At 42.2% G+C, this 27,766-nt stretch overlaps 1 long non-coding RNA gene across 1 annotated transcript in view; it reads left to right on the forward strand.

The window, feature by feature from the left end:
* Nucleotides 1-27,766, forward strand: part of LOC119658245 — a 127,594-nt gene that overhangs the window by 48,256 nt on the left and 51,572 nt on the right. Inside the window, exon 2 of the long non-coding RNA XR_005250204.1 lies at nt 24,008-24,061. This is a non-coding gene — a long non-coding RNA (uncharacterized LOC119658245). The remainder of the gene's footprint in view (nt 1-24,007; nt 24,062-27,766) is intronic.

Consider the following 27,766-nt stretch of genomic DNA (forward strand, 5'->3'; position numbering starts at 1 on the left):
CCTGGCTGGCTGCCGGCTTTAAAGTCGATGAATAGATGGTGCAACTGTTGTCCATATTCCAACAGTTTTTCCATCGCTTGCCGCGGAGAGAAAATCTGATCTGTTGCTGATTTGCGTGGAGTGAAGCCTCTTTGGTATGGGCCAATGATGTTCTGGGCGTCTTATAGATGGTATTCAGCACCGTGATACCTCTATAATTGCTGCACTGTGTGATATCTCCCTCTTTATGTATGAGACAGGCATTGATTCGTTGCAATCGTCAGGCATTGATTCGCTGTCCTATACCTTGAGCACAAGCTGATGAACCACTTTTTGTAACTGGTCGCCTCCATGTTTAACTAAGTCGGCTGTAATTTCATGGACTCCTGACGACTTATGACTTTTAAGCCGATGAATTTCTCTAATACTTGGTGGTGGCAGTATTTGTCCGCCGTCCTCAGTTGGCGGAACCTCCAACTCGCCGATGTTCTGGTTGTTCTGTAGTTCAGTAAAGTATTCAACCCATCGCTCCAATATGCCCATTTTGTCGGAAATCAGATTGCCCTCTTTGTCTCGGCAGGATGAGCATCATGGTGTATAAAGCTTTCTTCCTGCTGACTTGTTGGTAAAACTTCCGCGCCCGCTGCCGTTGCTCCCTGTACTTTTCTGGTTCACAGACTTGCTGGTTCTCCTAGGCTTTCTTTTTCATTTGTGAAGTCGCTTCTGCGCTCGACGGAGTTCTTGATAAGTTTCTGCGCTTGTCCGCGTTCTTTGAGAATGCAACATTACTCGGTATGCATCATTCTTCCGTTCCGTTGCTAGCTTACATTCATTGTCGAACCAGCCGTTCCGAATTTTTTTGCGGCTGGGGCCAAGTATCTCTGTGGCCGTATTTATGATAACGTTCTTCAGGTGATTGTGAAGATCATTTGTGGATGCTTGTTCTCCAGGACCTCTGTTGACTGTGGTTATTGCGGAAAACATTTCCCTCTTATAGGCGTCGCGGAGGGCTGTGTTGTGGATGGCTTCAGTACTCACTCTCACCTGATTGTCAGAGGGGATTCTGGGTGGTGCCGTAATTCGAGCTCGGAGCACCATGTCAACGAGATAGTGGTCCGAGTCTATATTGACCTATATGTTCTGACATTCATCAAGGCTGAGAGGTGGCGGCGTTCAATCAGCACATGGTCAATTTGGCTGAAAGTGGACCCGTTTGGAGAGGCCCACGTACGTTTGTGAACTGCTTTCCGCGTAAACCAGGTGCTTCCAACAACCATTTCGTGTGATATTGCTAACTGGATTTGCGCAATCCGTTATCATTGGTGTCCCTATGTAAGCTATGGGAGCTGACGTATCGTCTGAATGCGGGCTCCGTCCCTACTTGACTGCTGCAATCTCGAATTGTAATTTTGATATCATACTTGGGACAGGCTTCGAGGGTCCGCTCAACTGCCTCGCAGAAAGCATCCTTCTCCGACTCTGCAGTCTTCTCTGTAGGAGCGTGAACGTTTATGAGGCTTATATTTCTAAACTTGCCTCGCAAACGCAGAGTGCGTAGCCTTTCGCTTATATTTTTAAAGCGGATAACGACTGACTAAGAAACCTACTCCGAGCACATGGTTTACTGGATGGCGACTATAATATATGGTGTAGTGGCTCTACCCCAGGAAATCCTTACCTGTCCATCGCATCTCTTGTAACGCTGGGCTATCGGCTAGCGGCCGCGGCTATTGGAGCGCACGTTCCATGAGAAAATGCGCAAATTGTTAATCCGTTGTCGTTGCCGGGTTCGTCGTTGTAAGATCCATCCTGTCCGATGCTCCTTTCTTGGCTTCGCAATATCGGTTTTCCGTGTAGGGTTGTCAGCGCTACCCAACTCCCAACCTGGAGGACCAATTGGTACATTTTGTCCTGTTTTTAGGCGCTGGAGACTCGCCATCACCCTTAGTTAGGTTAGTTAACTGGGGGGAGCCGCAGCTCCAAGCACTCAGGCCATTGTTATGCGCATTGTACTATCCCCGTAAGTTGCCTATTCAATGGCTTCCTGCCTACGGTGTTCGCAGGCTTTAGCGAATCTGAGAACATTCTCCACAGGCAGAGAGTGTACAGATTCTTCATTGAAGAAAACCTTACAAAGTGTCTTCGTTTGAGATCTGAGGATGCCGGGCAGCTGCATAAAAAGTGCAGGGCCATTTCCTCCTCCTCCTCACGTTGGCTGCACATAGCCGAAACCACTACCTCAATCTTTTCCATATGGTAGTTTAAGGAGCAGTGTCCCGTCAAAAGCCCTACTAGGGTTTTCATGTCCCACTTCTTGAGGGAAAACAGGCTCTTTCACAAGGATTTTCGCTTGCCGGCAAGAGTCCAAATTTCTCCACTCGGTTGCGTGAATCCTTGCAATTTCATCCTTCAGAGTAGACTTTACAGTAGATGGTCGGATTCCAAGAGCTGGTTCTGGCCCCACCATTGTGGATATATCATATATTCCGAATGTGTAGACCCAGGGCATCCATTCCCTATATTACTAGCGCAGGGATGATGCCATCCGGACCTGCAGATTTGTATCTATGGAACGAGTTAAATGTCCATTTCACTCGCTCCAGTGATATTACTTTGTATGCCAGATTCCAGTCTCTTGGTTGAAGGCTGAATGCACCTGTGGGCCCCGAGATTAAATTTTGGATGCTTCCTGAGAAGTGCACTTCAAGCAAATGGTTTGCCGTTTCTTCATCGCTTTCTGTATACTTCCCATTCTGTAAACGTAAATAACCCAGTTTCCGGCGACGTTCTTTGACCAGCACTCGCTTCAGCTTTGAGGTTGCTTCAAGAGAGTTGGTCTCTTCGCAAAAGCGTCTCCAAGATGATCGTTTAGCCGATTTTATGCTCTTCTTTATAGCCTTCTGTGCCTCTTTATAGCGATTCCAGCTAGTGCCTGATTCACCCTTCAGAGTACGATTAAGGAGCATCCTTGTTGTTCTCCTCTGTTTTGTCAAATCCGAGCTCCGCCATGGTGTTTTACCCTTCTTCGGCATCTTGAGTAGACAGCTTTCTTCGAAAGCTTCTCTCATGCTAGTTGTGATCATCTGGGTTGTCTTCTCAATTCCAGCAATGGATTTGAGTCTAGACTCAGGTTCCCCATCGACGAACTCAGGGTTTATGTTTTTGTTTTTTTGTTTTTTCATAGTTGGCTGTCATGGCCTCAATTTTTCCGGGGAAAGTAAGTCGATCTAGGCAGAGCCCCTTTTTGCCGAGACAAGGCTAGTTGAAACTGGGGGTCGCCTGGTACCCAGAGTTCACCGTTTACGGCCACATCTTAACCCCTGTGACCATTCAGCCCTCGGCACGGTAGTCACACCTTGACTTGGGGTTTTAATTACCGCTTGGCTTCAGGTGTCACCTCCCGTTTCCTGGAGCATCTTCCTTACTGAGCTCCCTCACCACGACAAGGTAGGCAATCGTCGAGGGAGCGCCATCATCCCTCTTCGTTTGCAGTTTTTCATAAAGAAAGAACTCCCAGCGATCACCACGTGGAGGTGGAGATAGGGTTTGGTAGTGGAGCTGTTGGTGTTGGTTCAGCAGGCATTTCCCAGGTTGTATGCTGCATCGTGGGTACCAATCCACGTTTCGCTCTAGGACCTATACTACCCTTTCACCGCCACTGTTATATGCCTTGAAGTTCACGAATATTTGATGGAAGTCGATGTTAAATTCCTAGAATGATCGTAAATAGTTGATCAGTGGTGGATCTTCCAGTCCGAAAACCTAATTTTTCTCTCTAGAGTTTTTGTAAAGATTTTATGAGTAGGCCTATAAGAAGTGAGATATTTCTGTAATTGTCACATGTCAATTTGTTACTTTTCTGCGCATAGGACTTATCATGCCTTTTTTCGCTCTTGCGTGATCTGTTTAGCAAGGATATCATCAATGCCCGGCGCCTTATTCGGTCATATTTTTTGTGAGTTCTGGTTATTGACTTGTGTGTGAGGGGTTGGGGATTCCTTTGAAACAAGGTGCCCATGTCTCACGTGATTCACTTTCATCCCCGATGATAGTTGCGTTTTTGTTTTTATAGAGGATGGTTTTGGATTGATATCTAAGCCTAAGGCTCTTCACTTACGTTTGGCTTGTATTGTTGCTTAGGTGATGTCGACAACTTTCCTCAATTCGTTGCCCAAATATTCTTTTGCCTTAATATTTTATAAACCACTTATCGGAAATTTTCGTAGTTTTCCCCCTTTGCTTTTGGCCTTATATGTTGTCTGTATGGCTCGTTTTTCTTGTCAAACGCATCCTGGCATTGATCGTCAAACCAATTATTTTTTTTTTCGCCGGGATTCATATACAACTACTTCTTATGCTGTTGTTTTGAAAGTGTGTTTTAGGTTATACCAAGTGTCATGTATGGACTTCCCTGTGAGATTCCGGACCATAGGACCTAATCTTTCCTCCAGTTTTACCGTGTATTTTCTAGCTAGACCGTTTTAAGGCTTTCCCACATCAAATTTTCCGGTTTATATTCCGCAGGTCTTTGAAACTCGGCACTTGTAGGCACTTTTTACATTTTCGACATGGATGTTGGTTGACCATTTTTGGTAATGAGAACGTCGTTTACCTGGTTGAAGGTAATGGCATCTGGAGACGCCCATGCGCTTTCGTGAATGTGCTTACCTGCAAAGCATCTCGATTTTATAACTAAATTTCTGCTAGTTGCAAGTCCATGGGGTGTTGGCTTTTGGTATTTGATCATCAATCATCCCTTTTTTCAATTGGGGCATGAGTAATGACTACTGACAACCCTCCCCTTCCCCTCCCTCCGATGCTTTGATGTGAAGTCTACACACTCTTCCGTGTATGCAGTCAATGCTTTCGGCGATGTAAACGACACCGAACTTACTTTTCGCTGATAATTTTTGAAGATTTTGCCAGACCTCATGCCGGTTACCTCGCAACGATTCCAATTTGTTTTCCGCATTGCTAGAACCCTGACCTTGTACTTGCTGCTCAGGTTGTTCATCCTGTTTCTGGACATGATGTTTGATTTTTTTAGTAGATGATGGGTTGTAGGCCCATCGGACTGAATGCCCTACTTGGAGGATCAGGTCAATTGAGTTAGACCCTCTTGAAAAAGGGGTGTGATAAGGTAGGATGCAGTATTGCGAATTTATCCCAACTAAACTTGGCGTCCACCTCTACTTTTTTCCACTTTCCCTGATCACTGCTTCTATTACTGAGGATTGTACTAAATACCTTGCCTAAAATCCTCTCGGCGGAGTTTGTTTGGTCATCACACTGCTGAAAAGTCCCTACGATATTCTTTTACCAGTATAAAGAAAATCAATTACTTCCGGAATTTCCGTAGAACTTGGAAGCAAACAAGTTCACTTCTCCGTGGATAATGATTTGCAATTATATTTCCTTATCGTTTCAATCAGCAAATTAATTAAAGAAGCAAAAACGTCTGCTGGAATATCCATTCGAAAATTTCAAGTTGGTTGGTTGAACCATTACTCCTTTGCGGCAACATTCTTCCACTTTAATATTGGTTAAGTTGCTGATTCATTGAGGTTTTCGAAATCAGTCGGTCCTTTCGGGTCCCTCGGTTGTGCTAAGGACTTCAACGCGAAAGTTTTCCAAGTCATTTCCTCCAAAGTTGTGAATTCCAATTAAATGCTATAATCGCAAGGACGCGATTTAATAATAACTCGCCTTAGAAGTCTTCCACACGGGTTGGTTGAACTGATTTTACAATATTGGGGTTTATAATTCGTTCGCCGCAGCATTGACTTTGATTTTACCTCTTCCACCTGGGGAGAAGCTTCTCATTAATACACAAAGTTTATGCGGGAGCGTGAGAATTTTTTTGCGCCGTGACAAGACAGTGCTGTTGCAGGGGGTTTTAAAACGAGTGTGAAATGGATTGGAAAAACCGAGGATATTCTCCCATAAATTTGAAGGCAATATGCCAACGAAACATGCGACCACAAAGTTGGGCACTGCTCCAAGCTCAAAGACGAGAATACCTCCTTATTCGTTATACACATTGGCGGGAACAATGCTCTAAATAGAGTCAGGCAGTTGCCCTTCTCTTATCATGTAGCCTGGAAAGTCCTTAGAAGTTTCTTATAACCACTGACTCCAATTTATTGTTGTTGTTATGGCTTGAAACTTACGAAAAGTTATTGACAAAGAACATCCCTGACGAATGACAACATGAACGGCTCAGATAGAGAAAAAATGGAGGCAACGAGGGTTGATTAAATATCTTTTTGATGCTAATTTGTTCAGTGAATAGGACCGAATTGTATCCATGATTGTTCTGTTTACATCCTACGGAGCGTCTTTGACATATTAAGACTCGATTATGCTTCCATTAGCGTAAAAATTCAAATAGATACATTGGGTGCTTTGGTGCACATTCAAAGGGCTGTAAACAGGATAATTTGCTTGGAAATTTGTTCCGCGAAAGTTATAAGTTCCATTCCTTTCTGTGAATCATCCATGCAATGTGTGGATGATATTGATTTTGACTCTTGGTATGGGAGAAGTTTGAAAACTGTGATCCATGTGGGTGACGTATAGAATTATCCAATAACGAGGTTCCTGTGTGACGAGTGATCTGATGCTGGAAGACGAATCAGGCTAGGCTGATTTTGATAAGCATTGCTCAGGGGATAACACTAAGTGTTATCATTGATTCACCTTCAGAGATTCGTTGATTTGCTAGCGAAAACGAACCGTTTTGAATGCCTGTTTTCTGAAAGATTATTTTAATTTATAAACAGGGTCGGACAGCTTTTAGCCAATTTTGTAGTTAGTTATATAGTCCTCAACATTCAATTATACAGACAGGTGGTAACGAATGCTTGGAGCCTTCGAGCACCATGGCAGAGAGAGGATATCCGATTCAGCTTGATATTGATGTTGGATAGAGCAGCGCCATACGGGCTATGTTTTGGAGTTTGTTGCTGGGAGAGTTAGGCGTATATATGTAGGGTGTATTTTCGTTTTCGTAATTATAGAGGTAACACGTTGCTGAGTACCATCTATAAGATATTCTCCGCTATCTTACTAGGTCGGATAGCCCCACACGCTCAGAACATCATTGGACCATACGAAAGAGGTTTCACTCTAGGTAAATCAACAATAGGAAGTGACGGAAAAACTGTTGGAATGTGGCCATCAGGCCTATGATAGCATAGTCAGAATAAAGCTATACACGGCCATGAGAGAAATTGGCACCCCGACGAAATTCATAAGACTGACTACGCTGATACAGAACAATATGCGAGGCCAGGTACTTTTACCAGGACAATTCGACATCAACAACGGTCTATTTTGATTCATTGTCGTGCACCCTTTTCAGCTTAGCCCTGGAAAATTGGTCCGTGATTCTGAGGTAAATTCGAGAGGCACCATCTGCCATCCATCCAACCACTGACCTATGCTGATGATATCGACATCATGGGAAGAACAAACCGAGATATGCAAACTGCCTTCAGCCAGATCGAGCAGCGGCGCGAGATCTTAGACACCACATTAATGAAGACAAGACGAAATATATGACTAACCAAGAATATCAAATCGCACTTGTCCAACGAGGATAATAAAGATAGGAGACAACAACTTTGAGACCGTTGATAGCTTCTTCTATTAAGGTTCGAAAATCACAAAAACTGTTCCGTTCAAAATGTCTCACCATAGGGTCAAAGCTCTTACTGTAAAAGACAATGATCTTGCCAGTCCTCATGTATTTGTCGGAGACTTGGCTTCTTAGCAAGAAAAATTGCGAACTCTTGGCCGCGCCTGGGAGAAGAATCCTCCGAAAAATGTTTGGGACCCCACATGAGGATGGACAAATCCGTAGCCTAAACAATGATGAAATCTATGAGCGATACCATGACCGTCTGGTTGTGGATCCGGCTCAATAAGTTGCGGTGAGTGGGTCAATCAATCCATATGGATTGGGCTGATTCAGCCGGGAGAGTTAGTAAGGGCAATATCTATGCTAGGAAAAGAAGACGTGTAAGACCCTGCCTGAGATGGAACGATAGCGTAGGCCAATACACAAGACAGTTTTAGGGATATCGAATTGGTGGACCTCGGCGCAAAACCGGGATGTCTGAAGTTACATATTAAGGCAGGATTAGACCGTATACCGATTGTTGTGCTTTTGATGATGGTGACGATATTTTTGTTTTTAAATAAGTACATGAATATTGTGCACAATTCATTTTCATTAAAGTGACAATAAAATAATATTAAAACAGACTGCATTAGATTAGATTCAGAAATGACAATGGTATCATTGCTCGCACATGAGTTGGGGAAACACGGCGGTGGGGACCGCGATGAAAATGATGAGAGATTTGTGACATTCTACAGTTTCCAAGCCTCCGTCATTGAAGGCATATTGTTCGAACACAGAGTCTGTTATAATACCAACTGGCAACGTAAATCTAATCCAGTCGACCACATCGCCATCATAAGAGTTATTTTCTCGTAAAACTAGAGATGCGCCGAATTCGAGCGCGATTATCACTACATGGTTTCTCTGGCTGGAGGTTTGTTGCTTTTAAGAGGCTTCCTGTGCAGTGGTAAACTTTTTCAAGCGCAGGCTAGTGTGCACCGTATCACAAGCATGAGAAACAAGGGAATTTGTTATTGTGTTGGTCAGGTGCCACCCCCACGCACTGGATGAGTTTGAATTTCATCTTCTCTGAAACTACAGCATGCTCTAAAGAGCTCATCGCTGTGTCTATGAGCAGTTTCCAGGTACATTGTGTTAGAGAGCTATTTGGTGAAAGTCCTCGACCCGCTGATAGAGCAAACAGATGTCGTCAGCGAAGTCTAAGTGTTTGAGGAAAGATATCATATTTCATTGAAGTCACGTGAGTACTTCGGTTAAGGTAGCATGAAGGACATCATTGATAACGAGAAGATGCAATATCAGCAATGAGTTGTAACTCTAGCGGGCTCTGCTGCACTTGAAATTTCTCTAAGATTTTACCTTGGAGCAGCATGAGGCATTTTGCGCTATCATGTCTCGATCTGATAATAGCCTTTAGTTTCTCCGGAGCGTTCCTCCTGCGTTGAGCACCACAGATACACCTCCTGTTGACGCTGTCGAAAGCCCTCTTAGAACGGTACTTTGCCCACCAACCGTCGTACGGATAGATTGGGAGGATATTTCGAGCATTTCAACTGCAGAATTTGCTCATCCTCCACATTCGCAATCATTGACGACATTTGGAGCAGTTCCTCAACTGAAGTCGAGGGAGCAATAAAACGCTGTGGCTTAGTGAATTCTTTAATCGGGTTATTCAGGAAGGTAGGACACCATCTGATTGGCAAGAAAGTACCACTGTTCCAATATGGAAAAAGAAAGCTAGTCCAGCAGAATGTTTAAATTGCCGTCCGTTCCGGTTACTTTCCCATACCATGACGATTTTTGAACGTATTCGCGAAATCGTTGAAATAACCGTGAATCAAGCCGGATTTGTCAAGAACTGCGAAACTACTGACGCAATACACGCTGGGCGGTTACTCATGGAGAAACACCGTGAGAAGCATTGCGCTCCTTACATTGCATTTCTGGATCTAGAGAAAGCGTTTGACCGTGTGCCACATGAACTCATCTCAATTGCTCTACCACGATCCGAAAAGTAAAGTTCGAAGTATGGCGGGTGTATCAAACCCGCTTCGTCTCTCTGTTGGTGTTCATCAAAGAAGCGCCCTCTCACCACTCTCTTCTATCCTTGTTATGGACACCGTCACACGGAATATCCAACGTCCAGCGCCCTACACACTGCTTTATGCAGATGATGTTTTCCTAGCAACTGATAGCAAAAATGATCTCGAGCAACTTGTCCAAAAATGGAATGATCACTTCATGTAACACGGTCTCAGATTGAATCTAAACAAAACTGAATTTTTGACGACCGATCCCCATGTAACGGGCAAAATCACTGTCAGCGGCAGTGACCTGCCCAGAACTGGGCGATTTAAATAAATACTATCAGTCAATGGAGAACTGCGTTATGAAATTGCTTCACGCATGAACGCAACCTGGATGAAGTGGCATACCACAGTTGGTGTTCTTTGTAATCGACGTATCGACGAACGTTTTCAATTTAATATTTACCGTAATGTCGTCCGTCCTGTCGCTCTCTATAATTCTGAGTGTTGGCCGACTATGAAAACAATGAATGGAGTCTTGCGGTAATGGAGACGAAGATGTTACGTTGGACTAGTGTTGTGACACGTTTTGATCACATCTGAACTGAGAATATTCGCGATCGTTTTCGATGGAATGGTTACGCCATTCGCGCTAACGAAAATTCACTTGAATATTAAAGTCGATGGTAAGCAACCACAAGGCAGGTCGAAACAACGGTGGCTTGATACGCTGGATGGGGATTTAAAAGCCTCGCGATTGTATCCAGATCAGGCATTTGATAAAGCCAAATGGCGAAACCGATCACGACGAGGCGTCTCTGCTTGTGAACGGGAACAAAGACTGAAGAAAAAAGAAAGAAGCGGAGATTTAAACCTTGCACACTGTCCCAAGTTGATACAAAGGATGTTGATGTAGTCAATGCAGGAGAACGCTGAGAAAAAACGCTTGCTCCCTGCCGGTAAAGCTTTCGAGATGTTCCTTGATGCATTCTAGGATTATTTTAGTTATTATCTTTGTCACAGTGGGGTGCGTGCATATGTCATCCAATGGGCACATTGAGAACGGGTGATTGTCGAAGTACCAAATCCACACAAACTGCAGGAGCAGCGATGAATGGTTTTGCAGGAGGCCGTTACGCCTAACGGTTCTAATAATTTTTAGCGAGTTAATGGTTGCGATGATTTCTCTTCTATTAGAGGAAGCAGTCCCTACCCGCCTGCTATGGTGACTAGTCACCTTATCCACAGGGATCGTCACTCCACCGAATGTGATACGGTTAAGAATCGTGGTTTTTCTCTTTACTCTTTAACTGCTCGTCATTGTGCATGTGCAATCGATAGCTATCGTTTCTCACAGGACCATCGAAATGTTCGCGATCACATGCAAGTTCTTGCATAATGCGGTGTACACTTCTAATACGATTGCGTTCTGCGGCATTTTCTGATTTCATATGGTATCGGCGTTCGAGCGCGTTACGCTCGCTATCGCTTGTAGCGGAGCCTTCAGTCTTTCAAAAGATCCAACCTGAGTTGGTGCATGTAATTACTGTCCTCTGACAGGAATTGATGGTGGTAGTTAATCTCGCCATGTCGTGAACCCAATCTTCAATGCAGAGAATCAAAGTCTGGGTTCAGCGACCCCGAGTCATCCCACGGTTGTTGTCACTTTTTCATCGACTCCCGCCTTATTCCCTTTCGGTATTCTGTATCCTTTCCACGTCGATTTATTCTTTTTGCGCACTGATAGCTTACTTGACTTGCCAAAATGTCCCTCAGGATCTTGGAATACACATCCTGAGATTGTTTTGAAGGCGCTGGACACTCTTAACGCCACTAGGCAGGAAGTTAGCCATCATGCGTGCTAACGATACGCTGGTATTTACGGCTAGATCATCAACTGATTATCATGACCCCTTTTGGCGCGGGAAGAACAAGGACTCCATTGTACGCCACGTTCCACAGGAGAGGACCCAGCACTGAGCACTGCGGTATTCTTTCCATGTTTTTGTCCACTCCTAGCTGGCCGAATTGAAAGTATTTTTGATGTCCAAACCACGGTGTAGCACTTATTAGAGGACATCGTAACCATATCGAAACCATGTCTACGGCGTCGATTGTTGAGCGTAGATCCTTTTAACAATTTTGTTTACCGTGTTTATATTAGAAATCGGGCGGTATGATGATACATGTCCTGGTTAGTTAAAGTTCTTGCTTTGCTTCAGGCTTGGTTTTTTTGTGTGCAAAACTTTAAATCACTTTTTTGAAACTTACTACTTTTGAAACTGAAAATCTACTGTACCTGTACTGAGATATCTTGTACTGTGTGTACTGAAAAGTTCGTAGGATAACATAGAAAACATTTTTTTTATAAAATTTCTTGGATTTGTGGCAAGTTGCGGAAACAGATCTTTCCTTTTTTCGAATGAGGCCGTTTCTCATCGATTTCATCCTTCAAGCGCTCCAATATTCTATGTAATAGTTGCTCTTAAGAGTTTTTCCCTTCTCAAGATAGTCAATGAATATTATACGAAGGGCACCCCAAAATACTGATGCTATAGCCTTGTGAGCCAACTGTCGCGTTTTTGCAAGCATTGGAGTCGGTTCACCACGTCTAGTTCACGCAGATGACGATCGCTTTGATTCTCTTGTGAAATAATGAAGCCACATTTCGGCCTTTGTCACATATCGATGAATAAATTCGGGTTTTTTATTATAGCTTCAAACACTGCTCAGAATCGTCAACTCGTTGTTCACATTCCTTTGATATTTACAGATCCTCAGCTATCTCGATCAACTTCACTTTGTGCCCATCCAAAATAATTTTGTTGACTTTTTTGATGTTTTCGTCGATAATAATCTCTTTGGGCGCTTCGCTCAAAATGTTCTGTCCCACAAACTAATTTGTACATTTGTGTTTTGAAAATTAGGGATAACAAAAAGTCATACAGATTTTATACTAGTAGCGTCATCTGTGTGCTAACGAACTTCTCAGTCCACCTGGTACCCCGCAAAACGCCTATTTCCTGAAGTGCAATAGAAATTTCAGGAAATATTGCTCAATTTTGAAATAATAAAAACTTGTTTTTGCTATTCGCGATATTTCGGGAACCACTTGTTCCCTTCATCAGCGCTGACAAGTCTTGTTGTATATAATAATCGCTAGAAATACTGCATAATTACACTCAGATTGTTCAAATGTTTCATTATTATATGGAAATATAATATCGGCTAAACCGATCCGAATGAAATTTGGTGGACAGATGGGAACTATGAAATCCCACGCATACAGCGGGGTGAAATTTAAAGGGGGCTCCCCATACATGCAAATGGGGGATTTAAAAAAATGTTTACCGGATATAGTCGTATTGGGTATCAAATTAAAGGTTTCGGTTAGTACTTTCTGAAAGTAATATTAGTTTTGTGAAATGTAAAGTGCGCGAGTAAGGAGTCAAAATGTACACACTTAAAGTGATATGGGACTGATTTTCGGAAACTACCTAACTCAAAAATCTGAAAAAAAACCAGGAAGTTGCGCTTAGATGAAATTTAGGCCTCAAAATATATCTCATTCCGATATTTGCTCAAACAAGCTTACTAACAGTATATTACCAACTTTAAGAAATTGACTAAAAACCCCCTTAAATTCATCCGGTTAGTGTCAAAGTTACAGCAGCTCAAACATATCAATTTAGTGCGAATTTACCGTATCCTAAGCCATACAAATAAGATGCTGACGTCGAGAATAATTGAAATTCGAGTGCAATATTAAAAGTCCATTCATCAAGAATCTACTTCTTTCCAACCCCTTCTTAAGGTTTTGTGTAAAACAAAACCTTATTAAAATCGATTCACTGTCTGTCTGTCACATACACTATTCTTCAAAACGGCTAAACCGATTCGAATGAAATTTGGTGGACATATGGGAACTATGTAATCCTACGCATACAGTGAGTGACATAAATTTACGTGCAGTTGAAAGGGGGGCTTACCATACATTTAAGGGGGATGTGTAAAACTGTTTTTATCGAATATAGTCATGTGAGGTTTCAAATGAAAGGTCTTAATTAGTACTTTCCGAATTTGATATTAGATTTGACGTAAATTGCAAAGTGCGTGAGAGTCAAAATAGGATTCATTTTCGGAAATTACCCACCCAAAAATCCGAAAATAAATCCGGAAAGTGCGCTTGGATGAAATCTATACCTCAAAATATGTCCCATTCCGATATCTGTTCAAATAAAGTTAAATTCATCCAACGACTACCAAATCCGGCTATTAGTGTTAACGTTACAGCACTTCAACTTTGTGCGAATTTACCGCATACTAAACCATACAAATAAGATGCTGACATCATAGTTATCGCGAATAATTGATATTCGAGTGAAATATTAAAATTCCATTCATGAAGAATCCACTTCTCCCCAGCCTTTTTAAGGTTTTGTGTAAAATCGGTTTACTGTCTGTCTGTCTGGCTGTCCGTCACACGCATTTTTCTCGGAGACGGTTATAGCGATTGACACCAAATTTGGTAGAAAGGTGGGAACTGTGAACGCTCACGCATACAGTGAATTACATCCTTTTACGTCGAATTTAAGGGGGGTCCCAATACATGCAAAAGGGGGGTGAAAAATGTTTTTTCATCAAATATAGTCATGTGGGGTATCAAATTAAATGTCTCGATTAGTACTTTTCAAAGCCGATCTTAGTTTTTACATTCATTGGAAGGGTGGGGAGCGCGGGGGGTTGAGAGTGATCATTTCTTTAAGGGGGCCATTCTCAGAAACTATCAAACCGAAAAATCTGAAAAAAATCAGGGCTGCCACTATATGGTGCCTGGGCTCTGAAATACCTTCCATGCCGATATCTGTCTAAATAAAGTTAATAATAGTATATTACTACAATTTTTTGTAATTGGTTAGAAACCCCCCTTAAGTTCATCCTAGTACCATGCAGTGATATAGGCTATAATATAGAGCATGATCTTACCAAGTTTGGTGGAAATTGTACTATTACTAACACAGTTATAATACCTCAAATTTGTTGCTTCTTTGAAAATTGAAGACTATGAATGTCAATATCACCCGAAAGTGGATACTCTCACATAATATATGGATATATTACGTGCTACGTACTAAGAAATACACAAAACCTTTCGTACCTGAAGCGTCCAGCTTTCGGTTTCGCGACTTGTTTCGAATCTGTTGTAGGTTGTCTTCTTCACATTTGTTATTAACACCGGGCTTCTTGTGTGAAGCGTATGAGATTGATATCTATGAATCTAGTGCTATACAGATAAAAGTTTTTGTGTAAATGGCTTTTTAAAAAGTAGAGGGCAACTTAATTTTTAACTATGGTCACATAGAGAAACACAAAACCTCTCTACCTGAAGCGTCTAGCTTCCGGTTTCCCGACTTATTGGTCTGTTGTAGGTTAACTTCTTCACATTTGCTAATAATATTAAACTCCGAGTGTGAAGCGTCTGAGGTTGACTTTTATCAATACAGTGCTTTCCATCAAATGATTTATTTAAATCGCTTCCTAAAAACTAGAGGGCAATGGCATTTTAAACTATGTGACACGGAATTGTCATGCACTCATTGTTTCTCACATCTTGTTCTTTTTCTTCAGCCTTTATCCCATTCACAAACGAGGGTCGGCTCGTCGTGATCGGTTTTGCCATTTTAGTTTATCAAATGTCTGATCTGGATGTAATCGGAGGCTTTTAAATCCCTGGTCGCTTACCATCGATACCAGCGACTTTTCGTTAGCGCGAATTACGTGACCATACTAGCGAAAACTCCTCTCTCGCAGTTTTTCCGCGATCGGTGCAACCCCATATCAATCGCGGATATCTTCATTTCGGATGTTATCAAAAAGTGTCGCGTTTCTAGTCCAACGGAAGTACATCATCTTTACCATTACAGCAAGATGCCGTTTATTGTCTTTTATGGTCGGCCAACACTTAGAACCATAGAGAGCGACAGGATGGACGACATTGCGGTAGATTTTAGATTTGAGATATTCGTTGATACATCGATCACAAAGAACACCAGTTGTGGAATGCCACTTAATCCAGGTTGAGTTAATGCGTGAACCAGTTTCATGATGTAGTTCTCCATTGACTGATCGCCCAGTTCTGGGCAGGTCACCATCGCTAACAGAAGTGAGCGATTTAAATATCTCAAGTCAATGCTATCAGCCAATGGAGAACTGTGTTATGTTCCTTATATAGGGAAACACAAAACCTTTCATACCTGAAGCGCCAAGCTTCCGGTTTTCGGACTTGTTATCTTTTTGAAGACAACGAAGATTTCCGTGGGTTTGCATAAAACTGAGCAGGCAAATCTGCATTGGGAGGTACTTTGTTTGTCCTTTGATGCAATGTCAGTTCATTCAAAAGGTTGCTAAACGAGCACGTGGCATATCGATTAGTCTCAAAATTAACAGCTATCGGTTCTTCCTAATGTGTACTAGAGTAAATGAGGTGACTATTGCACGCCGGGAGTGTGCCTGTTGGAACTGCCTTATTTTGGACTTATTTCTCTTCAATGGGATGCTTTTATCAGTAGCTTCTTCAATATTCATTACCTATGAGTCGGTGGGTTGGTAAATTTGCTTGGTGCTGGATACATTATTATATTTAGCATTTCCTTGTTTTGTGTTATCATCGCGCTTGGTGGAGCGATTGAAGCGATTGATTTCTAAACCATATTGCTTCCTTGCCAGTTATATCTGTAGCGATAATGCTCGTTGTCTATAACCACTTCAAGTCTCTTCTTATAGAGAGGCTCTCCATTATGCAGGAGGGTCAACATTAGCTGTGAAGGTTGGGGAGTGTGTGGGTGACAAAGTGATCATTTCTTTCATGGCACAATTTTCAGAAACTACCAAACCCAAAAAATTGGAAAAAAAATCACCAAGCTATCACTAAACGTTGTTTAGGCCCCAAAGTAACCTTCCTTACAAATATCTACCCAAGTGAAGTTAGTAATAGTATGTTACTATCATTTTTAGTAATCGACGTCAACCTCTCTTCCCCTGAGTTCATCTTCAGTACATTCAATTTCGCGTTCTACTGATATCCAAAGTCTTTGCATTGTCATTTCTTCCAAACTAGGTAGAATCATGCCTTATATTGTAGCCTATATTACTGTCAAATTTAATGATTCTAGGATGAAGTTGAAGAAGTTGATGAAGGGGGTTTTCCGGTAAATTATTGAAAAGTATCGTAATATACTATTATCAACCGTATTTGAACAGACATCGGTATGGAGGGTATCGGGGCCTAGGCACCATATCGTGGCACCTTCTTGATTTTTTTTATATTTTTCAGTCTGAGAATGGGTCTGTGAACGACAGGACCTCTTTTCAGCCCGTGGTCTCTCCCTTCTGCATTAAATGTCAGAACTGAGACCTGCATTGAAAAGTACTAATCAAGATCTTTCATGACTGACTATAATCGGTAAAAAAATGTAAAACCGTTTCTGGGAGAAGTGACACATAGACAGACTGTAAGCCGATTTTAATAAGGCTATATTTTACAAAAAACCTTTAAAAGTTAAAGTTATAAAAACAAATAATAAAGTTAGTTTCAATCCCAAGCCCACATGTTTTTCGAAACGCCTTCATGACTTTTTGTCCTTGCAACTAGCATTGAGGCTTTCGCCATCATCCCAATCAGAAAATCTTGAAGTGGATAAAAAGCTAAAATCAAATTATTCTGCCCCAAAGTATTTGGTATTATCTTTGAAATACATTTATGGATGCACACCTTTCTACTATACCTCAGCAGTAATTGCATTACTCTCCCCTAGCTTTACTGAAACTGAAGGAAAGCTGAGGGATTACCGACCGCTGAAATTAGTGCGATAAGTCCGCGAGGTACGAATACTTTCATTCAATCTCCCAAACAGAATGCTTCCTTGCTTTCAAATAGAGTTCTCTGAATTATTGTCATTTCCACAAGTCCTACGTAAATACTTAAAAGGCAAACCACGCTCCCAAAGCATAGGGATGTATTTTATATGATTATGATGTCGGTGATTACTCGCACCTACTATAGCCTCCGCCAGCAAAAAATGGAAAAGAAAACCTACGTGTTTTCATTTCACTTGTTTCTTACGCAGGGAAAAATCGAAATTACATCACGGTTTCCCAGAGAAAGGCACGTAAGACGCATAAAAAGCATTACCATATTAAAGAAGTTTGAATTGTAATTTAACTTTTTTCTTTGGGCTCAGTTTAAATCAGTATCTAGGCTACGTAGGCATACTCTGTGATACCCGGAAAATTTCCGTCCGCTTCGGCAGCTTCCCTAGAATATTATCTTTTCCGCAGAAATGTTTCCTTGTGTATACCCTTCCATCCATCCATGAATCAGAAAATTATTCCTTTTGCTTGGGCGCATCACCCGCGTTATAATTAATACAATAAATCACGAGTGGTAATTACGGAGTTCTGTTCTTGGCCAGAACCACGTTTGTCTTTTGCTTAGATCTCAGCGAGATTCGTCGTCTTATTAAGGATATTCAACGTCCCTGTTGGCTGCGTGATGCGTGCCGAAGTTTACTTCCATTGACGCTGCCGTTGTTGTTCATTTACTGAAGTCGGAAGTTAGCAAAGTTCTGACGTGTAAAGGAAACTTGACGCCGCTATGGGAATCGATGTTGCCAGAGAATGAAGAGGAGTGGATCCTGAATAGACGAGAAAGTTATTTTCAAGGTCTATTATAAGGTATTCAGAGGGAAACTTTTTTCGAGAAGGAACTACTAACTTTCTATTGAAATCGAAACAATTCATATGATCAGTGTGTAGAAAATGAGGTCCATTCGCAGTTGTGAGAAAATCAACGAAGCGTGGTGGAATTAGGTCGATAGAGTGTCCTTGTTAGTAGTGTTACCAACAGAATTAGATTTGGGAGTTTTCACTCACTGGGTTGCTTAATGAATTTAGATACTTTCTGGAGGTTTTCGCAGCAACATTTAATGAGGTCTCGAATGCATCAATTCAGGAATACGTTGCAGCGAACTATCTAGTGCAGTTTCATTGACCGAGAAGTTACTTGGGATGTGCAATTGTATGGCAATAACTGCAACTTTACTACTTGAGTTATTATTCAGAGTTATGGTTTTCAATAAGACTTTGATCATAGAAAGAAGTCAATGTAAATTTTGAGTACCTTGAAAAAGAAATTTCTGAACAGCTTTTTTTCTTCTACCTGACCAACTAAAGCGAAAGCGGAGTTCAAATGTAAACACGCATTTTTGCGGGGAGGAGGGAACTCACGCATACAGTAAGTTACATCATTCTACGTCGATCTTAAAGGAGGGTCCCCATACATGCAAAAGGGGGTGTAAATTATATGTATCAAATGAATGGTCTTGGTTTGTATTTTCCGAAACATTTGTTGGACAGGTGGGTAGTGCGAGGGGTGGAAAGTGATCATTGCCTTGACGGACCCATTCTCGGAAAATACCCAATCGAAAAATCTGAAACAAAGCAAGAGGTTGCGACTATATGGTGCTCAGGCTCCGAAATACCGTCCATTCCGATATATGCTCGAACAAAATTAATAATAGTTCATTACTATAATTTTTTGTAATTGACTGGAAAACCACCCTTAAGTTCATCCTACAATCCCGCATCAATGTAGGTGTTAACATAAAATATGATCTTACTAAGTTTGATGGAGATCACACTGTTAGTAACAAAGTTATAATAGGTCAAAGTTGTCGCTTCTGTGCAAATTCGAGACTTTGACTATCAGTATCACGCGAAAGTTCAACAACCGGTGTCTGGTCTAGGTCTGCCTTAGTAAAGAATTCCAGACAGCCCGCTTTTCCGCCAAGGTTCACCAATTACGCCATCGTTCCGTCTGAGGCAGGGTCTATCTCGTCTTCTTTTACTACCATAGATATTGCCTTTATAGACTTTTGCGGACTGGATCATCCTTATCCACGCGGACCCGCCCACCACAACCTGTTGAGCCGGATTTTATCCACAACCAGACGGTCATGGTATCGCTCATAGATTTTGTCGTTATGAAGGCTACGGAATTGTCCATCCTCAGGTAGGGGCAAACATTTTGTCTGTCTCGACATCTCGAGCGAAACAATTTTTGTAAGCTGAAATAGGCTCTGTTGGCAGTGAACAATCGTACGCGGATTTCATCGTCATAGCTGTTAACGTTTGTGATTGTCGACCCTAGATAGAAGAAACTTTCAATGGTCTCAAAGTTGCAATCTCCTCTAATGTTGCCACCATGTACTTCGTCTGCTCGATCTGGATGAAGGTAGACTGTACATCTCGGGTTGTTCTTCCCATAACGTAAAAATCGTCAGCGTAGGCTAGTAGTTGGGTGGACTTGAAGAGCATGGAGCCTCTCTCGTTTACATCCGCATCGCGAATCACTTTCTCCAGGGTCACGTTGAAACATGATAGATGGTACTCAGCAACGTGATGTATGAGACAGATAATGCCTCTTTGCCAGTCGTTAGGCATTGGTTTGGTTTGATGTAGTTTGTCGCCTTCATATTTAATCAGTTCTGCTGTAATTCCATCGGCTCCTGGCGACTTATGATTTCTAAGCCGATGGATTGCACAGACTGTTTCTTCTACACTTGGTGGTGGCAGCGTTTACCCGTCGTCTTCAGTTGGCGCGACTTCCAACTCGCCGATATTTTGGTTGCTGAGCAGTTCATCAAAATACTTAACCCAACGCTGCAATATTTCCATTCTGTCCGAAATCAGATTTTCCTCTTTGTCTAGGCAGGACGAGCATCGAAGTATATCAACTTTTCGAGTTCACAGACTTGTTAGTTCTCCCAGGCTTCTTTTTTCCTTGTGTGAATCGCTTCTTCGCTCGACGGAGTTCGTGATGAGTCTCTGCGCGTGCCCGCGTTCTTTGAGAATACAACATTACTTGGTATGCAGCATTCTTCCGTTCCGTTGCTAGCTTACGTTCATCGTCGAACCAGCCATTCTGACTTTTCTTGCGGCTGGGGCCAAGTATCTTTATGGCTGTATCCATGATAACGTTCTTCAGGTGATTGTGAAGGTCATTTGCTGAAGCTTCCTCTCCAGAACATCTGCTAGCTGCGGTTATTGCAGCACCCAGTTCCCCATTTTAGGTGTTACGGAGGGCTATGTTGTGAATGACTTCGCTATTCACTCTCACCTGAATGTCAGAGGGGATTGTAGGTGGTGTCGTAGGCCTGAGCACTATGCCAACGAGATAGTGATCCGAGTCTATATTGGTCCCCCTATATGTTCTGACATTTATCAAGTCTGAGAGGTAGCTGCATTTAATCAGCACGTTGTCAATTTGGTTGAAAGTGTTCTTATCTAGAGAGACCCACGTATGTCTGTGGACCGCTCTCCGTGCAAACCAGGTATTTCCAACAACTATTTCGTGCGATACTGCTAAATGATAGCTGAGTGGTTAGAGCACAAGGCTGTCGTACGGAAGGTAGTGGGATTTGTATCGTGATTTGACGTCGGACACCAGTCGACTCAGCTGTTAATGAGTACCTGAGTCAAATCAGGGTAATAATCTCGGGCGAGCACAGTGCTGACCACATTGCCTCCTACAGTGTGCTGTAGTGTACCGTTACGGTCTTGAATGAAGTGCTCTAACACACTTCAAGGCCCTGATCCAATATGGATTGTTGCGTCAACGATTATTATTATTATTATGTTAGCTATGGGAGCCGACATATCGCCTGAATACGGTATCCGTTCGTACTTCACTGCTGAAATCTCCAAATATGATTTTGATATCATACTTGGGACAGGCCCACTCAATTGCCTCATAGAAGGTATCCTTCTCCGACGCTGTGGGGGTTTGAACGTTTGTGAGGCTTATATTTCTAAATTTGCCTTGCAAACGCAGAGTACATAGCCTTTCGCTTATATTTGCAAAGTCGATAACAGCAGGTTTTACTTTTTGGGTGGCACCTACTTCGAGGACATGGTTTACTGGATGGCCGCTGTAATATATGGTGTAATGGCTCTTCTTTAGGAAACTGATCCCTGTCCGGTATCGGTTAGCTAGAGTTTCGGAAGCGCACGTTCCATGAGAAAATGCGCAAATCGTAAAGTCCATCCTGTCCGAGGCTCCTTCTGTGGCTTCGTAACATCGGTTTTCTGTGTAGGGTTGTCAGCCCTACCCAACCCCCAACAGTTGGACAATTTGTCCCGTTTTTAGGCGCGGGAAACTCGTCTTCATCCTTCTCTGTCTACAGTTTTTTATTAAATTTTTTATTAAATTGACAAACGGGCAGATAGACACAGAATCGATTTTAACAAAGCTTGGCTTCACACACACATATTGCAGCAAGGGGTTAAGCAAGGTGGGGCTCGATTTTCTCTCTCTTGAGGCATTATACTATTATGCTGTGGAAAGCTGGCGGAAGTAAGTGTGATATTCGTGTTTAATTGATGATCGCCGCGCTTATGTCTGTGATGCGTCCTCATTATTTGGAAGCCAGTTTCGGACAGGATACTGACTGCGAGATTCAACATTGGTGCACATTATTCGATCACAAAATTCGCTAGGAGGCTGGGTTTAAATTGATTGACCACTTTGCGATCAGCAGTAGATATGTTAGTTTCTTCTGTATGTGCGTGACAAGAGAGGCCCTGATATCGGCCTCGAAAGAGATTATCATCTTATGGTCGCTTGCCTTCGTTTGTGCGTTGCATCCGCCGCTTCTCGAATGATTGAAGAGCTCTGACCCCTACTTCGATACCCATAGTCGCAGACCTATATTGTTAATTGGGCGACAGACACCTTGAGTGTTCTTTACATTGACTACTCGGAGCTGATCAAAGCCTCTATTGATCACTGCGAGCGATGGCGAGATTCGATACCGTCGAAAATCTCGGTAGATTAATCGTAACGTGAGCTGTGACAAAAGGGAACTTATTACAACATTGACCAGAAAAGCAGAAACTATCGCAGATTGCAATGATTTCAGAACCTAGTACCGCATCCCAAAGGAACTTTGGGTGGTTGAAAATTCTTCGATAGTCCTGTGAGGGATGTTAAAATCGGCCCTTCACTTTCGATAATGAGCAGTTGAAGATGAAGAATTTCATGACAGTTCTCAACTCTATCACATCCTTTGAAGTTCCACCTCTCATCGATGAAATGGCTAGTCACCGCAACATGCAGATATAGATTGCTCCTTTCAGCAGAAGAGAAATCATCTCGGCTATCAAGGCATTTAAACAGATTAAAGAAACCGAGTTTGATGGCCTTTCCGCAGAACTATCCATCGGTGCTCCTGTAACCTCTGCAGATCTGCTACTTCCACCTATATAGAAATCCTGGCATTCCAAACCTTTCTCAGAGAATGGAAAAATGGCCTGATTGTTAAATTTCCGAAGACGGGCACCCGTGTTGAGGGCAATAGTTCGAGAGGTTTCTGCGTCGCCTCTGCAGTTACAAAGAAAATAGCTAAAATAATCTTATAACGCACCAAGGAATACCTGGAAAGAGCAGGCTGGTATTCGTTCTGAATCCTCCTGCATTTACTATACCTTGCGGATTATATTTGAAGAGTGCGAGGAATTTACATCTCCGCTTCACCTGCTCTTCCTGGATTCGACAGAGTGAACAGGGAGTGCATTTGGAGTACTCCACCCAGGCATTCGAGAGAAGTTAACAGTTACTGTCATAGCGATCTTCGACGGCGCAAAATGCCATGTGTTTTATCGAAGTAAAATCTCAGAGGAATCTGAAGTCCAAAACGGAGTCTGCCATGGTTGCATCATGGCTTTTTCTTCTCGTTATCGATGAGATTCTTCATGCTGCCTTGCCCGGAGGACGTAGAGGACTATGACTCTTTTTGACAGCTTCTATTATTTTTATGACATCTGGTTGGTTTTTCATTGAGTCCACATGGAAATGTAAGCAGAAAGATGGCTGAAGATAAATGCTATCGAAACCAAGGTTCTCATTCTGACGGAACATCGAACTCTGTCTATTCGTATTAGTAATGATCAATTTGTATATTTCGGTTGTAATGTTTCTGCTGACAGTGGCATCCACAGTAGCGGAGGAGTGCGAACGTTTCGGGAATTTTTGAAGGTGCTGAAGGGCATTTCAGGTAACCGCGAATGTAGGTGAGGTCGGGGCGCTACACCCTACCAAGGGGTAAATGGCAATCATATAAGCATGAACTGTTTACGTCCACATTTAACTTAAATTTCCCGGATAAAAAGTAACCTTCCATATACATATTGGTATACCCCAACCTTCTATTGTCAGTTGTTTGATTTTCGACATTCTTGACTTCATCGCTTTTACCCTAAACGCCTGGACTAAACTTGATTTTTTAATTTATTTTAGGTTCTTATGTTATGCTGACTTCAACATAGCTTCATCTCGCTCCTGTTTTTTTTGGTAAGTATCAAGCTAATAGAAATACGAGTATAATAATGATGTCTTTAGTAATCTTAATTGCAATATTTCCTGGAATTTACCATATGAAAGATGTTGACCGATCTTGATACCATCGTCAGCATTAGATTTTATTTAAATAAACTTTTTTGTTTTTGTCAAATAATGATCTACTCGAAATTCAAACCGCGAAAGTTTATGCTTTGCAAGTATAGCAACCTTTCATTTTCTGTATTTGAATTCACGTGGTAGCTGTCATGCTATCGGAGGCACACTTGTAGCCTGTGGTTTGACAATAGCGATATTTATTTGTAAGTTTTACAAAAATTGTTCCTTTTGTTTACTATAGTTCTTTTTAATAGTTTTACTATTAAAAGGAAAAGTTTCCAGTTTAACTATAGATTTTATTTATTTAAAGATAGCAGATGCGTATTTCGGATACAACATGTGTCCTTCTTCAGTGCTGGTTTTGTAATAATTTATTTCACTTAACTCTATAGCCTTATATACCCCAACCTATTAGACTAATTAACGTGATAACTAATTACCTGGAAGTTTAAGTTGTGCATGCCTACTTGTTGGGACAGCCTCTATTTTAAATTCTTTAAGCGCAATATTGACCCTGGGCCATAAAGAGGTATATGTAATGCTCGATCTCACTGTTGTCTTGCCATTGATGCCTAGCCACGACGTGGTTTCCTGTTATTGTCGGTGCTGTACCCGTTCTTTCTCGCGGTGTCTTTTATATAAGCCAGTTCTTTGATATATCTAGATCTGGTTAAGGGGATGTTTAGTATTTTATATACTATGCTGTGGAACTCTGTATATTGGCGATTCTTCCTCTTTTCCTTGGTTGAGGCACGGTGTTTGTTGAGCCATGTTTCGAGGTTGTGTACGGCCTGTTTGACGGGTATACTCGGAAAAAGTGTTTTCACATCAAACGAAACTAGCATTTCATGTTGCCTAATTCTAGCATTCATCAGCTTCTCGACCACCTAAAAGCTGTTTTTTACGGCATATTTGCTTCGATAGTCACTGATAGCGTTGACTTCTTCTTCTACCAGAGTCGATCAAAAGAGTGGAGAAAACACTAAGGGAATGTGTTGACCTTGTCGAGAGCATAGCCGCATCATCCACGAAGCCGATAATAATAGTCTCTTCTGAGACCCCTATTATACATGACATTCCGCAGCACTGGGTCCACGTACCGAACTTGTGGTACGTCCGCTGTAATGCACTCTTTGGGGCCCCAATCTGTCCCATACCAGAGGATCGTCTCTGAGAGGTAATTTTCGACCAGACACGCTAAATATCCCGCTTCTTTAATTGGTTCCAGTTAGGGAAGTTGAATGCATTGTGGAGATTTAATGCCAAAACGCATAGCAGTCGCCAGAAACCAACGCGCTTCTTGCCAGATTCACCACCATGCTTATTGCATTCACCATTGATGATCGGGTCGAAGCCTTGTGACAGGCTATTGCCACTTTTGACGATGGGAAACAGTATCCTGTAGATGACTCCATCCACCATTTTCCTCGTTTTATCAACCGATAGATCAGGTGCTATGCTGGATCTTTTGCTTTTCCACTGAATATTGTTTGAAACTTTGAAGGTGTTACCGTAATGGTTGGTTCTAGCCTTCACTGCCAGCATCAAAACTCTGTTGGAGATGCTATGTTGTTATCTTTTTTACCACATGTTTGTCACAGCTCCTTCTTGGTTACTGAAGGTATTACGCAATAATTGAGCTGGAACAATTTGTGGCTTCTACTATTTTGATGGTGAGGAAACAGAACGACAACCAGTCTCTTTTAAGAGGTTGCAGCCTTTTCATTACTATATTCCTTATCTGTTCCAGAGAGAGTGCCCACGCGTTAAAATCCCTTGCTTTAAGTCTTATTGTGTCCAGAACTAGTACGCTCAGCATCTGCTCATACCCAGTGGAACGAGTACAGCAGCTATATATGTGGATTCATTTTCTTACTCTGACGAAATGATTAATTTTATCAACCTCATCTACAATTTGCGTTGGCGGTTCTCCTATATTCTTAGCACCTACTGTCAATGTGTCGTTTTAGTGCCACCTAGTTCCTTATCCGACCCTTAATCCAATCTATGCTTGCTTTCTCTGTGGCCAAAATTTTGAGTGCTGTTTCAGCGAACGCTCCACTGTTCCACCGAAAGCTTATCTTATCATTTTTACCTCTGACACTTGTAGTCAGCCGAATAGCCCCATACGCTCAGAACATCATTGGCCCATACCAAAGAGGCTTCACTCCAGGCAAATTAGCAACAGATCAGATTTTCTCTCTGCGGCAAGCGTTGGAAAAACTGTTGGAATATGGAGAACAGTTGCACCATCTATTCATCGACTTTAAAGCCGCCTATGATAGCATAGCCAGGGTAAAACTGTACACGGCCATGAGATGATGTCGAGAAAGATGCCTTCTGGCAACTTCTCGATGCAAAAACCTGTAAGCAGGCGACCTTAATGGTCATGCGAGTGAAAAAGCAAACTGCATCAGGTGCCATGCGGGAAAAGGATATGGGGCGCGCAATAAAGGTCGCGAGCGTGTAGTTGATCCATGACCTTGTAATTATGAATACATGGTTCATCAAACGATTGTCTTATCTTCCCACATTTTATAGTGGGAAAAGTAAAACGCAAATCGATTATATTCTCATAAGACGTCGACATTCTAGTACGGTTACTGACTGCAAAGCCGTTCCTTACGAGACCATCGCACCTCAACATCGACCGTTGATTGCGGTCTTGCGAATCAAGCCACCGATAAAACAGCGTGAGGAACGCATTGACTCGACGCACATTAAATGGTGGCAATTTCGTGAGAAGAAAGAAGAAATGATCTTATTTGAGAGATTACCAACCATTACGGATGTGACACGAGCCACAAAGCGGCCTATGCAGCCCTCGGGGTCAACAAGCGGCTCATCAACCGAGATGCCTGTCATTGGAATGACGGTGTCGCAACAAAGGTCCGTGAAAATAAACCCCTCTACCACAAGTTTCCCGACGGTAAAACGCTCGCCAGTTGCAAATTTATAAGAATGCTAACCTGGAAGCGAAGAAAGTCAACGCGATCAACAAAGACCATTAAGATAAAGTAAACACTCAGAACGGCGAAAGAGATCTGTATCGACTTGTCAAAAGCCAACACGAACGCATTCAGAATATCGAGCACTTCTGTCACGGAAAAAAATTCGACTGAAAAATTTATTCATCCTCCACTTCCACAATCATTGTCGACATTTGGAGCCATTCCATTCCATTCCATGTCAGCGCCACTGAGGCCGAGGAAGCGATAAAACGAATGAAATTGGGGAAAGCAACAGGACCTGACGACATCGCATCTGAGTTATGGAAAGCGAAGAGCTGGGACCCAACTCTGCGGCGCAGTGAGTTCTTCAATCGGATTATTAAGGAAGACAGAACAGACTGGCAAGAAAGTACCACAGTTCCAGTATGGAAAAGGAAGAGTGGTCCAGCGGAATATTCAAATTATCGTCCGATTCGATTGCTGTCCCATACCATCAACGCATTCTTGACAACCGTGTTCAGGAAATCATTGAAATAACCGTGAATCAAGTGGGATTTGTTAAGAACTGCGGAACTACTGACGCAATACACGCTGCGTGGTTACTTGTTGAGAGATATCGTGTGAAACATCGTCTTCTTTAATTTGCATT

The sequence above is a fragment of the Hermetia illucens genome, chromosome 5 (genome assembly GCF_905115235.1).
Source record: "Hermetia illucens chromosome 5, iHerIll2.2.curated.20191125, whole genome shotgun sequence".
NCBI lineage: Eukaryota > Metazoa > Arthropoda > Insecta > Diptera > Stratiomyidae > Hermetia > Hermetia illucens.